Genomic DNA, 9,724 nt, shown 5'->3' on the forward strand with positions numbered 1-9,724 from the left:
TTGGCCCCCTCCTTCCTGGCTTGTCTATATCTGGAGAAGCCCTTCTCGCCTTGCCAGGTGTAGACTTGACATTTTAGGAAGTCCTTCCTTCTCAGTTTCTCTCTCTGGGGCTCCAGCTTAGTATCCCACTGAGTCAAAAGTGTGAAGAACACACTGTGAGTGGTTCACCCTGGAGATGCTCAGCAAAAAAGCCTCACCTGTGCCCATAACTGCAGTGGTCACATAACAGCCCCCTGCAAGGAGTCTGGACCAGTTTGAGTCACATCCCATTCCTTGGGAAGAAGGATGCCTACCTCTGATTAGTTTCCCTGGGGTGTGGTGGAAAGGTGGCATTTGATTGGCAGCCCAAAGGAGAGGTGGGAAGGAAGTGTGGGAAGGGACAGAACACAACCAAGGAGGGAGGAGAAGAAGCTGGCAAGATGGGGGCTGCTGAAGTGGTGTGCCAGGAGTGTAAAAGCAGGGTGGGGGATGAATGAGCGCAGAGTGCAGAAGCTGCTAAGTGGAATCCTTGGCTGCTTGACATGAGGTTTTTACATTACTATGGCGTCAGCTCTTCCTCCATCAAAACAGTCTAGTATGCTCCCAAGGGCTTTGTGTGACTGTGTGTGTGTGTGCGGGTTTTTTTCGAAATAAGTATAGATTCACAGGAAGTTGCAGTGATAGTACAGTTGACCCTTGAATAACACAGGTTTGAACTGGGTCCACCCATACATGGATTTTTTCAATAAATACGTAGTTGGCTGTCTCTGTCCCCAGGTTTCGCAACTGAGGGTTTAAGCAATTGCAGGTAGGAAACTGTATTTTCCATCCATAGCCAGAAATCTGCGGATGAGGGGGCCAACTGTATGCATTACTCTCTGCTCTTTATGGAAGGGACTTGAGCTTCTGAGGATTTGGGCATTTGATGGGGTCCTGGAACCAATTCACGGACACTGGGGGACCACTGTAGTTAAGTTTTGGGGGAATCAAAAGTTACACACAGGTTTTCAACTGCACAGGGGCTGGTGCTCCAACCCCCAGGTTGTTCAAGGGCCATCTGTACGAGAGAAGTCCCGTGTACCCTTCACTCGATGGCTGCTCACATAATTATAGTACAATGTCAACACCAGGCAATTGACATCGGTACATTGCATGTGTATAATTTGATGCCATTCTCTCACACCTGGAGATCTGTGTCCTCACCACTGCAATCAACATACAGAATTATTTCATCATCGCGAAGATCTCACTCTTTGTAATCACTCACCAGCTCTCCCTCCTCCTCTCCCCCAGCCCCTGGCAACCACTCATCTGTTCTCCACCTCTACCGTTCTGTCATTTCAAGGTTACGTGAATTGGATCATTCAGTGTGTGATCTTTTGAGACTGGCTTTTTCACGCAGCAAAATGCCCTGAGGAGCCACCCCAATTATTGCGTGTGTGCCAGTTTGTTGTGGTGGTTGCGTAGTGTTATGTGGCATGCGTGTTTGTTTAACCATTCACTCACGGAAGGACGTTTGGGCTGTTTTCAGTGTTTGACTATTGGGTAGTCCCTCTGTGTCCCTTATTTCTTTGCTGAAACTGTCTTTTTTTAAAATCTGTTTCAAGAGAATTTATAATTGTTCATTGAAGCACTTTTTATGTTGAATACTTTAAAATTCTTGCCAGATCATTTCGTCTTGTTGTGGGCATCGGTGGACTGTCTTTTCTCACTCAAGCTGCGACTTCCCCAATTCTTGATATGATGAGTGATTTCCTCATTGCATCTTGTATGTTTTGGCTGCAGTGTGAGGGCACTCTACGTCCTGAATACATTTTTCGTTCTTGTAGTTAGTCACTCTGTTGAGGTTTAACACAAAGGTCTTGGCTGAATTTTATGAGCTGTAGTTGCAATGGAAGCTGGTTGGATTTTCAGAGTGTTTTTCTGCTATTTTGGTCTCCTACTTGACTTAGGGCCATGAGGTTCCCGCTGGCCCTTCTGGTGCTGCTTGAGAGGGCACAGGGAGCCTCCCTGGACTGCGCTGCCTGCTTCTCCTAGACAGGAGAAGGGAGCCTGGCCTCCTGGGATAAAGAGCTCTGCAAGGGCTGGGCACTAGTTGTGGCAGGACAGTCCCGGCCTTGAGTGAAGGAGTGAGTTTCCCAGGCTGGGTTCCAGTGGTGCCGCTGAGATTCCTGGAGTCTCTGGCTGGAGATGGGGAGTCGTAGGCCTACAGGAGGAGGGTGCTTCCAAGCTTGGGTGCTTGTCTTGATTATTGCAGCAACGTAAGTCTTAAAATCGAGCAGAAGTATTCCTTCCACATTATTCTTCTTTTCAACATTGTTTCAGCTATTGCAGTTCCTTGGGCTTATATAAATTTTAGAATAATCTTGTGTATATCTACAAAAGCTCCCACTGATATTTTGATAGAAATTGCTTTATCTTGGTATATCAATTGGGGACAATGGACGTCTTGGCAACTCAAGGTTGAGAGGGGGAAGGATGGGAGAGAACAGACAGAAACTAATGCTGCCCAGCAGAAGGGGAATTAGCTAGCAAGACAGCGAGTGGGCTAGGGGTGGCGGGAAATATTTAAGTCTGCCACGTGCCAAGAGCTTTGTGTGGCTCTCTGTGACTATGTGTGTATGTCTATTTAAAAAATCAAAACAGGGCTGAGTTTCACATCGGGTCCCTGAACACACAGGTGTTAAAATTCACAGAAACAAGAGTCCAGGGACCATAGACCAGGGTGTAGGGTTAGAGGAAGGGCAGAATGTGCTTCTCTGGGGACCCCAGGGTTTGTCGCCTGTACAGGCAGTAGGAATGGGAGATGCCGAGTCCTTTTTACCCATCTCTTGAGGGCAGAGAACCCCGGCTGACATCGTGGTTTGCTCCCATTCCGCTGTGAAAACAACCAGCGTTGGAAATTCCCCCAGCAGTCCTCCACCAGTTTGAAAAGTGGGTGGGGAAAAGAGGGTTAAATTAAATCAGACATGGCAGTGACTTCTATTAGGGACAGAAAAGGCCCATGGATGGGTGTGGACTGTGCAGAAGCCCTGGCCCCCTCACCTCTTCTTGAAGAGGCCGTGTCCACCTTTCCTACCTCACGGGTTGCCTCCATGGGTGCTTTCTCATCGTCGCACTCCATTCTTCGTGCTCCACTCCAGGATTTAGAACCCATTCTCGCTGCCTTCGAATGGATGAGGAGACCAGAGAACAAAGAGGGGACGCTTGAAAAATGGGAAAGCCTTTTGGAGCTGGTAGCAAAAATGAAAAGTCATCCTCATGGTCTAACCGACCGATGCCATCCCCACCCTGCCAGGGTAAGGGTAAGGGCGGCGATGCTCCAGCCCCTTCCGTGAGCGTGGTCACTGGCCATACCTCCAAGGGGGTCACACCAACGGACTCCAGGCTGGCCTTGTGGGCTCAAGACACAACCCACACACCATCCCCTGCTGTGACCCAGAGGCCTTTTCTTTGCTATCTCATGACTCAGGTTTTGAGTCCATTTCATAACCTGTGAATAACTCCATACTCCAGTTAGGGCAGGCATTGGTTATAAAAGGCATTACAAAGTAACTTCCTTCCTTCCTTCCCTCCCTCCTTTCTTTCTTTCTATGCTCTTTGACCAAGAAAGCCTTATTTATTTATTTATTTATTTATTTATTTTCATGTATTAGAAAAAGTGAAAACCCCTAATTCTGCCCTAACACCCACCCATAATTGATTTTTTATCCCGATACTTTATTTTCTTTATAAAAACCCACCCCTCCCCCCATTGTACCGTGCTAGAGGCCATGGCGAGAAGATGGCCACCTGTGAACAAAGAAGTGACCCCTCATCCACCACCAGATCTGCCAGCACCTTGATCTTGGCCTTTCCCCAGAATTATGAGGAAATTGAAGCTCAGAGATGTGGAGACACTTGTCGTTGTGGCAGAGCCCAGCCCTGTTCCCTGACCCTCCCCTAGGGCCTCCACAGTAGCTCTGCTGGGTCACACGGTGCCAAGGGCATGACTGACGGGGGCTGTGATGCCACATTTAGAGTGTGTGGTATATGGGGACAGTCTTTGTTCAGTTTTGAGTTGGCTTAATCTCCAGCAAAAAATTTCCACCCCCTAGTCCCTTTGGTAATAATCAGCTCATTTCTATGTCTACATCTTTGTTTTGTTTATTCATTTATTTTGGTATTTTAGATTCCACATACAGACAAAATCATATGGTATTTGTCTCTGACTGACTTATTTCACTTAGTACAATACCCTCTAGGTTCATTCATGTTGTTACAAAATGGCAAGACTTCACTCTTTTTTAATACTGAAAAAGCTTTACAAATTTCTAAGTGCAAATATGTACTCTTCGGCTAGCCAAGATGACTTCAGGGCCCACAGGTGAGGACAGAGCTGGCTCAAAGAGCAGGGTCCCAATGACACTCTTCATAGGCACCACCCCCACCCTGTTTCCTTCTCCCCCTCCCCTGCCAACCCTCAGGGCAGGTCCTGTGGGAAGTGGGGGATGTGCAGGAGCCTGGCCCCACTCAGGGGTGCCCTGGGCATTCTGATCCTAGGCTGGCAGTCCTGGGAAGATTGGGGTAGGCTCCAGACAGGCCCAAACCAGCCTTTGTCCAGTACAGGGAGACTCAGAAAGGGAAGTAAACAAGCAAGGGAACACTGAAGACAGGGAGCTCAGTGCAGGCCACCAGCCTGCCTCGTCCTTCCTGGCTTTCTGGGGTCTTTGACGCCAGGACACTCCCTCCCCTGCATTCCAAATGGCAAATCAGTGCCACAGCAGGCACTGGTCCTGCCACCCTTGGACTCGGGCATTGGTCCTGCCACCTTTGGACTAAGGAGGTGTGGCGCAGCTCCCTAAGCACACTGAGAATCCGAAAGGATCCTTACTCAATTCTCCTGGTTGCTCTGTGGGGTGACCAACCACCCCAATTTGCCTAGAACATTCCTGGCTTTATCACTGAAAGTCTCGCATCCCAGGAAACCCCTCAGTCCTGGGCAAATGGGGACAGTTGGTCACAGAATTTTTGTGAGTGGCCAGGAAAGTCAGTTATAATGTACTTGAGGGACAGCCCTGAGCACCTCATTTGGTGTGCACAGGTTGCTGAGGACAGCTCAGAGGATCTCTCAAGAATGGAGAGGTATCAAGAATGATGGAGACCTGGCCAGGCAGCTCAGTTGCTTAGAGCATCGTCCTGCTACCCCAAGGCTATGGGTTCAATATCCAGTCAGGGCACATGCAAGAAGCAACCAATGAATGAATAAATAAGGACAAACAACAAAATCCATTTCCCTCTCCTCTCTCTCTCTGTCAAATCAATAAATTAAAAAAAAAAAGTGCTAGAAAATACCCTTCCAATCAGCCATCTTCTAAAACAGGGTTCACCTGGAATACTTGTCTGGGGAAGCCACACCCCATCTGCATCCCTTCTCACCCAACCTTCCATCCCCTGGAGAGGCAGGCTGATACCTCCCGCCTATCACTGGTACCCGTGAGGCCAGGTGCCTCTTCCCCACCCTCACAGCTTCTCCAAAAAAAGCAGCTGCTGCTTGTTCCCCCTCCCAGGCTCTCAGCCCCTGGACACAGCTCCTTCTGACCTTCTGTGCTGGGGCACGCTGAGGTCACCCAGGCAGGAGAGCTGGCCAAAACCCAGCAGCTGTGGAGTGACCCTCTGATGTCCTCTCCTAGAAAATGTCAGAGGTTCCAAGATACCTCATGGACTAGTGACATGTGCTTCCCCCTCTGCCAGTGGGAGATCTGAGGCCAAAGTCACCTGGCAGCCAACCTCGGGACTTATCATCCAGGATGCTCCTCCCCAGCTCCCCGTGCAGCCCACATGGTCTCTGGTCTGGGTGGATGCACAGGTGCCTCCTCAGCATCCAGGGCCCAGGGCTAAAGGCCAAGTCTAATTTACCTGTTAGGGGCCCCGGCCTAAGGTCTGAACTGCAGGGAGCGCATGGTGAGAGAACGTGGGTGTGCTCTGGGGCGCCTCCCCTAGCCTCTTTGCTTTATGCTTGAGAATGTGGGTGGTAGTTACACCAGTGTTTGATTTATACGTGTTTTCTATACCATATATGTACATATGTCTATGTACTGTTTCCATAGTCTGTTTTATTTCACACACACAAAACTTAAATGGCCCTGGGCAAGAGATGCAAGGGAGGTGAGGCACATGGTGTGGGAGCACGTCCCTCTGAGGACGCCCACACTGCCTGGAGGCTCCTGGGCCAAGACGCTGGCCTGTGGGCAGCCTGTGGGAGACCTCAGCCTGCTGGGATGGGGGTGGGGTGGGGGGGTGCACAACTCACTGGCCTCCTGCCAGGGAAGGTGCTGCCATCTCCAGGCCCTGGCTGGAATGGAGACCAAAGCTGCGAGGAACTCCCTTCTGCCCTGAACAAACCTGAGAACACCGCTCCTGGACGGGCAAACCATGAGGCAGAAAAAGTGCTTTGCTGCAGGCCCAGGGCGACCATGTGGCCTCGCGAGGAGCCCTGAGCCAGAGCTCCGACTGCATTTGTGGGAAAGATTTCTAACGCGGGAGGGTCTGTGCGTGTCTGCAGGGATCTTCACACACTCGCGCTGTGTTTACAGTGTTTGTGTGATGTGCTTTCTCAAGGGCGAGAGTTGACAGCTTTCAGAGCTTTTCAAAGGAATGTAGGGATCTACAGAGAGGTCAAGATCAGTGCTTTCCACTTAAGTCGGTAACAGTGAACCAAGAAGAGAGGATCTTTATTCATCTTCTTCTGTGTCCCAGGCCCCACTAAGGCTCAGAGTGCCAAGTAACTTGTCCAGGTGCCCTCAAAAGTTGGAGTCTTCACACAGAGGCTATTTCTAGGGGGTTTCTCCTGGTGAGGGGAGGAGTGGAGGAGCCAGGTGTACAGCTTTTGGGAAGACCTGGGCCTCCTTTGGCTCGGCCCACAGACAGGCAAAGGTGGGCATGGGATGGCTGTCCGCTGGGCCTGGGGCGCTGGTGCAGAAGCTCAGGCATGATTCCTCCCTTCCCTCCTGTGGGGTGGCAGAGAAGGGGCTGAACAGAGGGACGAGTAGGCCCCTCATAGGGCGCTGAGATAGCGAGTAGAAGAACAATTCCATGCTGCTGCTTCTTTGGCCTCTAAGTGGTCCTGGGGCTGGGGCAACCCTGCGGGGCCCCTTGGCAGTGGCAGGCTGGGATGTGAGTCGGAGGCGGGAAGAATGATGTGAGCACAGAGAAGAGTCAGGGCATGTGTGGGCTCAAACTGTTGAAGTGAGCATAAGGTGTGTCCTGAGGGGCCAAACCGGCAGCATTAAATTAGGGTGGGGGAAGCCGATGAGGCATACATGCTTAAGAAAATGACCTGAGGGTCAGGGCTGACCCCAAGCCAGTAGTACGCAGTACTTAGAGAGAGCTGGTTATAGGGTGGGGCCCATGACTGGGTGTAGAAAGTCTGAGAGCCAGGAAGTGATCTTTCCTCTGCCCTCAGCATCAACCCCACCTTCTCTGGAGTGTCCTGTCCTCAGGACAGACTGATGTCTGCTTTGGGGTTCAAGGGCCACTGGGCCTACTCCCTTGCCTGTGCCTGGGGAGGGGTGTCCTCCTCTGTCTCTCTAGGCCTCTCAGACTGAAGACAGGTGTGAGGGGGAGGAATGAGAAGAGGCAGCCGTGGAGGGCTCCACAGGGCTGGGTCTTGGAGGATGCCTAACATGGACTCTGGGGAAGCTGGAGAAGTCTGCTGCCCTTTCCCGGTGCTTGCGCTGCCTCCTGTCTGTGATCCCCTGTCTGTCAGTCAGCAGGCTGAGTCAGAGATGCCCTGGGGCTGGGGGCCGCCTGCCAAAGGCCTGACTCACCGAGAATGGCTGACTGGTTTCCCCAGCCTCTGTCCCTCCCTGTCACAACACGCTGAGGGCTGAGGACTGGGGACGTATCCGGGCATCTCTCAGGTGGCTCCTCCCACAGCAAGGGGCACCCAGGCTTCTGCTCTGGAAAGGATGATGACCCCCTGCCCCTGGGGCCCCAACCTGCCAAGAGGGTTCTCCCACAAGGGTTTCTCCTCGCTCCCCAGCCTGACAAGAATTAGGTGTGTGCTCAGCACACAGGTGGTGGGTGAATGAATGACTCCTTGCTGGCTGAAAATGACACTGTAGCCCTCCCCAGCCCACGAGGGACCCTGCAGACCCCTGGCTTCTGAAAGAGGTGCTTGATATATAATTCCATGGAGTGAAGGGTTTGGCCAGGGAGTGAGCCTTTGCATCTCTGCGCTATGTAAGTCTGTATCTCTGAGATGGGTACCTGGGGCTACAGGCTGAGGTCGGGCAGCCGAACTCAAATGGGATGGCAGGTGATCAGTCCACTAGGACTAAGGTCTGCATGATGTTGAAGCTGGACCTGCAGGGCCACGGTGCTGGTGGCAGACTGAGGTGGGTGAGGTTGAGCGGTCAGTGGGCCACTGTGAACAGCTGTGAGGAGCAAAGGTCCAGGTGGCACCCTGTGTTTGGGACTTGTGTTAGTAGAGACTCTTATTTACGAGCAATAAGAAATAGGACCCACTGGCTCCCAGAGCTGCCAAGTCCGGAATGGGCTTTTGTTCAAGCACTACTGGTTCTTTGGGTCAAGTGGGATCCCCTGGGTACTCTCTCTCTCCGTCCTTGATTAACCGTGTCCAGCTCCATTCTAAGTGAGTAGGAGGCATGTTGGCCACGGGTTGTCCCAGTCCACGCAGCTCCAGTGGGGAGAGAATCCTCTCCCACTGTTCACACAAGAATCCCAGGAAAGGCTCTGACTGGTTGTGGGCAGGGACTCAAGTACTTGGTTGGCCAGTGAGGTCATATGCCTGCCACTGTGGGGTGATGGTGGGGACGTGTGACATCAGCCCCACCTTGAGTACCTGCAATGAGAGGAGGAAATTCCCACACGCCTCCCAGCCCCCTTCCGATGCTTAGCCTGCTGCACATGCAGGCGTTTGTAGCTCCAACCTATTCTAGCTGTTGACTGAGTGAGACCTGACCGGCTTTGAGGTTAACCATTCAGGGAGATAATAGACTGAGGGGACTTAGACGGGAGACTAGCAGAATGGGTGTATCAATAGCAGAGACGGTTTCAATCCAGTCCAGGGCAGACAACTTCCCGCAGGGCAGTTTCTTTTCCCTTTGTGCTCAGCAAACAGAGACCTGTGTCCAGGCTGTGCGTGTTTGCTGGGACTCCTGAGGCAGTTGATTGTGGGGAACTTCCAGCGTGGGGGCCAGCTGGGGTGTTTGGGCCCTTGTCACCCATTTCATCTGCAGGCAGCACTCAGGAATCCAGCACAGCCAGGTGTGGCAGCAGGGGAAGTGCCATGGCGTGCAGCTCCTGGGCTGCAGGGTCAGGAAGGCCCCCAACCCTCCCCACCGGGAGATGCAGCTCTCTACCTTTCCACCCTCTTTGGCATTGGTTGCCCTGAGCACGGGGCTGAGGCTAGGTTTGGGGAGCCCTGCAGGTGGCCAGCTCCCTCTCTGGGAGCCAGGCTGCAGGGACTCCTTTTTAAACAAGTTAATTCTTTATCTCCTGCCTCCCTACCTTGGCCCAGCTGCAAACCACCAGATCCTGCAGAGCCACCTTCCAACACCCTGCTAGTTGCCAGATGGAGTGCGGCAGCTGGGGCAGAGCCACCTGTGTTCCCTGCCCTGTGCTCTGTTAGCCACCCACCTGCTGGGGTCTACCCTCCAAACACTCAGCAGTGTCACGGTGGCCTCGACTCCTACATCCAGCGAGAGGGTCTCAGGCTTGGAGCAGACACAGTACCTCCTCC

The sequence above is a fragment of the Desmodus rotundus genome, chromosome 5, assembly GCF_022682495.2.
Source record: "Desmodus rotundus isolate HL8 chromosome 5, HLdesRot8A.1, whole genome shotgun sequence".
Taxonomy (NCBI): Eukaryota; Metazoa; Chordata; class Mammalia; order Chiroptera; family Phyllostomidae; genus Desmodus; species Desmodus rotundus.